At 43.5% G+C, this 5,240-nt stretch overlaps 1 long non-coding RNA gene across 1 annotated transcript; it reads left to right on the plus strand.

The window, feature by feature from the left end:
* The first annotated feature begins 3,321 nt into the window (after positions 1-3,321).
* Positions 3,322-4,077, plus strand: LOC140870668 (uncharacterized). Its single transcript, XR_012147507.1, has 3 exons — positions 3,322-3,521; positions 3,905-3,969; positions 4,042-4,077. It is a non-coding gene; the product is annotated as an uncharacterized lncRNA (long non-coding RNA).
* The last annotated feature ends 1,163 nt before the right edge of the window (positions 4,078-5,240 follow it).

Raw genomic sequence — 5,240 nt, forward strand, 5'->3', positions numbered from 1 at the left:
GTACAGGGCAACAGTTGATTGTTTTCTGAAAGTTTTCAGGTTCAGACCTGAAATGGCAGACGAATGGAAATTCTTTGGTAAGGGTTCTCGATCTAGAATTTCTTTGATTTCAGTGTTATCTATGACTCGTTTGTTACAGAGAGGTGCAGAAGGATTTTTGGTTTATGCGGTTGATGTACTGAAATCTAGCCCAGCTTTGGTTGACTTACCAGTGGTTAGAGATTTTGCTGATGTGTTTCCGGAAGATGTTCCTGGATTGCCACCCATTCGAGAGGTTGAATTCAGCATTGACTTAGTGCCAGGTACTCAACCTATTTCAAAAGCTCCTTATCGTATGCCACTTGTTGAATTGAGAGAGTTGAAGGAGCAGCTTGAGGATTTGATTGCCAAGGGATACATCAGACCTAGTGTATCGCCTTGGGGTGCTCCTGTTCTATTCGTTCGGAAGAAGGATGGTTCTATGCGGCTCTGTATCGACTACCGTCAATTGAATCAGGCTACAGTTAAGAACAGGTATCCTTTACCCCGAATAGATGACTTGTTTGATCAACTGCAGGGTTCTTCTGTCTACTCTAAGATTGATCTGAGGTCAGGTTATCATCAGTTGAGAGTGCGAGAGGAAGACGTTCCTAAGACCGCATTCAAAACGAGGTATGGTCATTTTGAGTTTATAGTCATGCCGTTCGGTTTGACTAACGCTCCAGCAGTTTTTATGGGTTTGATGAACCGTATATTTCAGCGTTATTTAGATGAGTTCGTCATTATCTTTATCGATGATATTCTTATCTACTCGAAGAACCGTACTGACCATGCAGAGCACTTGAGGACCGTACTGCAGATTTTGCGAGTTGAGCAGTTGTTTGCCAAGCTGTCTAAGTGTGAATTCTGGTTAGATCGAGTTGTCTTTCTCGGTCATATCATTTCTGGAGATGGGATTTCTGTCGATCCCAGCAAGATTGAAGTGGTTATGAATTGGCCTAGACCTACTTCAGTGCTGGAGATCCGAAGCTTCATGGGTTTAGCTTGTTATTACCATCGTTTCATCGAGGGTTTCTCGTCTATTGTCAAGCCTATTACCCAGCTGACTCAGAAGAATGCGCCTTTTGTCTGGACTGCAGATTGTGAGGCTAGCTTTGTTGATCTGAAGAGGAGACTGACCAGTGCTCCAATTCTTTCTATTCCGAAGGGTACTGGAGGTTTCACAGTCTATTGTGATGCTTCTAACCGAGGCTTGGGTTGTGTTCTGATGCAGCATAAGCATGTGATAGCGTATGCATCGAGGCAGCTGAAACCGCACGAGACTCGTTATCCGGTTCATGATCTTGAACTAGCTGCGATCGTCTTTGCTCTGAAGATCTGGCGTCACTATCTTTATGGTGAGTCCTTCGAGATATTTTCTGATCATAAGAGTCTTAAGTACTTGTTTTCTCAGGCAGAGCTGAATATGAGATAGAGAAGATGGTTAGATCTGTTGAAGGATTTCGATTGTGAAATCAAGTATTATCCGGGGAAGTCGAATGCAGTTGCAGATGCCTTGAGCCGAAAGCTATGTTCTTTATCTCTTACTACTATTGGTGTTTCTCAGTTGATCGATGATTGTTGCACTTCTGGTTTAGAGTTTGAAACAGATATGGAGACTATCAGAGTGTTTGCTATTCGAGCCGAACCGGAGTTGTTTGTTGCAATCAGAGAAGCACAGAAGTCTGAGCCGAGCATTCAGGTTTCAGTAGAGAAAGTCAGATCTGGACATCAGTCTGAATTCCAGGTTAGAGATGATGTAATGTATGTGAATAACCGTATTGTTGTGCCTGATATTTCGGATTTGAGGCAGCGTATTCTTCGAGAGGCTCATTGCAGTCGGTTTAGTATTCATCCTGGAGGTCGTAAGATGTACAACGATCTGAAGATTCAGTTTTGGTGGAAGAGAATGAAGAGCGACGTAGCGAGGTTTGTATCTCGGTGTTTGAATTGTCAGCAGGTGAAAGCAGAACGGAAGCGACCAGGAGGTTTGTTGCGCAGTCTATCTGTTCCTGAATGGAAGTGGGATCACATTTCCATGGATTTCGTCATGAAGCTACCACGATCCGTTCGAGGATGCGATGCCATTTGGGTAGTGATCAAACGATTGATGAAGTCTGCGTGTTTTATTCCGTACAGGATGACGTATCGTCATGATCAGATGGCTGAGTTGTATGTTAGCAATGTTGTGAGACTGCATGGTGTGCCGAAGTTGATCGTTTCAGACAGAGATCCTAGATTCACTTCTCACTTCTGGCATAGTCTTCAGGGGGCACTTGGTACTCGATTGCATCTGAGTACAGCTTATCATCCTCAGACCGATGGACAGTCAGAGCGGACTATCCAGACGTTAGAGGATATGCTGCGAGCGGTAGTGCTAGACTTTGGCACTAGTTGGCAGGATTCTTTGCCTCTTGTCGAGTTTTCTTACAACAACAGCTTCCAAGCGAGTATCGGTATGGAGCCTTTTGAGGCTTTGTATGGTAAGAAGTGCCGATCTCCGTTGTTTTGGGATGATTTATCCGAGTCACCAGATTTGGGACCGGAGATGCTTAGAGATATGGCAGAGCAGGTTAAGATCATTCAGACCAGAATGAAGACAGCTCAAGATAGACAGGCAAAGTATGCGAATGTCAGGCGTAGACCTCTTAGTTTTGATCAGGGAGACCGAGTCTTTCTGAAGATTTCACCTTTCAGAGGCACTGTCAGATTCGGTAAGAGAGGGTAGTTATCTCCGAGATTCATCGGGCCGTACGAGATTCTCGAGAAGTTAGGCGATCTTGCCTACAGACTTGCACTTCCTCCGTCTTTATCTGGTATTCACGACGTTTTTCACGTCACTATGCTGCGAAAGTATCAACCAGATATTTCTCATATCCTTCAGCCTGACGAAGCCGAGTTAGACGAGACTCTGAGCTACTTTGAGCGACCGATTCAGATCCTTGATCGGAAGGAGAAACAACTCAGAACCAAGTCGATCCCGTTAGTGAAAGTGCAGTTGAGCCATCACGGAGTCGAGGAAGCGACTTGGGAGACAGAATCTGACTTGAGACAGCGTTTTCCAGAGTTATTCAGTTGACGTGAGTTCTTGTTACTGTCTTTAGTTCTTTATTCTAGCTTATGAGTTGTGGTTCTTGTTGATTTCGAGGACGAAATCTCTTCCTAGTGGGGGAGAATTGTAACGCCCCATTTTTATCTTAAATGAGTTTATTTGAGCTAATCGGAGATTACAGAGTTCACGAGCCGACTCGATTTTGATCAGGGTCCTTTTTGCAAAAATTGGATTTTTCAGGGATTAAAACGCAAATTGTGGATTTTATATATTATCTACTCTTAGAAATTGGTTGACAAAGTCTTCTTCATCCCCTCCAAGCCGTCTCCCTCCATTCTCACGCCTCCAAGCTTTTCCAAGCTTTGGGATTCCAGTCCGAGCACGATCCGGCCGTTGGAATTTATTTCTGAAGGCAGTTTAGCGATCACTGCAGCGAGAGCTCCGTTATATCGTAAGTTTTTCTACGATCGGATACATTCTAGTTTTTGGATGTTGTTAGAATCGTTTGAGATTCGAGTATGTTGTTCTCTACAGAGTTCTGATCGTCTATTATCTGTCGGTTTTGAATTAGAGAGACGTTCGGATTTGTTATGATTTTTTGGAAGCCATTTTCGAAAATGTGGATTTTGAGATTGATGGGTTTGCTTTGTTTTGGTTGTCTTAGAATTTTTATGAGGTTATATCGCTATTGAACTGCTGTCTGCGTTGTCGGTTTGTTCAGTTATAGCCGTTATGCCGTCGGTTTGAGTTTTGGAGATTTGAACCGTTTTTGAAGTTGTTGAACTTGGCTTGTAAGTCGATCATGGTAATTGATCTTTGATTGTATTTGAACAGATTCGTTTGGAGTTGTCAAGCCCTGTGTTAGCAGCATTTGGTCGTCGAGAATTGGACGAAGAACGGTAAAGAGATTATCTTGAACCGTTGCCTTTGTTGTTGGATTGTTTAGTTGTTGATTAAACCTTTTGTTTTAGCTTATCCAGAGTTGGAACTACTGCATTGAAAGGTAAAAGTAGTCATCGTAGCGGGATAGCATACTCGGGACTGTTGGTTCTCGAGTTTCCCCTTTTTAAATCACATATTGCATTGATACTTGTTCTAGCACGTGGAACTTGTAATTGTTGATTGATTGAGTTTTTGTTATGTGGCTTATGTTTATATTTCTGTTATGCATTCATCTTGAGCCTACTTTGATTTCAGCGGGCAGAACCGCCCTTTTTGTTAGACGTTTGGGAACTATGATTGAGTGGCCTAGGTTGTAGTATTTCGCCTAGTGCTAGCATACTCATTATGGTTGCTCAAAGTCTAGAGGAGTGGGATACGTGGCACCACCTCGATTGGGAGAGTCGGTGAGTCGTTACGTGATCTCATCCTCGGGATCCCAAAAGCAGAGCAATACTCCCGTGTTTATCAGAATCGATATCCTGGTTTTAAAGACATGCATATCATTAACTTTGACTTGAATATGTGGTTTGATAGTATGTTGTATATTCATTACTTGATATGTTGCTTTTACTGGGATTATCATTCTCACCGGTTATCCGGCTGTTGCTTTGTTTTGTATGTGTACTTGGCAACAGGAAGGGCAGGATCAAGTCAGCATAGACCTGGTTAGCGTCCAGAGCAAGAGATAGAAGTGAGACTCGTTTAGAAGTCGAATCAGCATGTCAACCTAGTTATGTTTTGTGATCATGTTTAGTCATTCGAACTTCTCGTATATGTTTTGTAAGCAAGAACGATGTAGGTGCTATTGAATTGAATGTTGCTCTTCCCTAAACCTTTCTTGTATTGTTATTGGAATGTCAAATACTCTTAATGCAAGTGTTTAGGTTTTGATTGAGTTTATTTCAGTGACTTAACTTTTCTGGCGAGGGACAGCGCGGGCGCGCTTCCTTTGGCGCGGGCGCGCGGCCTCTTTGCTAGGTATGAGCGCGGGCGCGCTTCCTTTGGCGCGGGCGCATGGGGTTTTGCGGGGCGTAGGCGCGGGCGCGCTGATGTCAGCGCGGGCGCGCGAGCCTCTTTAAAAAAAATAATAATAATAATATTTATTGGGTTCTTGATTACTTATCGCTTGTTGTCTGATATTAGTTGTTTAGAAACGAGGTCTCACACATATTATGCCTGTCCATCTTATGAGATGAGCCACGTAGGGCCGCTCAGCCCTGTCTGGACG

The sequence above is a fragment of the Henckelia pumila genome, unplaced genomic scaffold (genome assembly GCF_033568475.1).
Source record: "Henckelia pumila isolate YLH828 unplaced genomic scaffold, ASM3356847v2 CTG_170, whole genome shotgun sequence".
In the NCBI taxonomy this organism is placed as follows: domain Eukaryota; kingdom Viridiplantae; phylum Streptophyta; class Magnoliopsida; order Lamiales; family Gesneriaceae; genus Henckelia; species Henckelia pumila.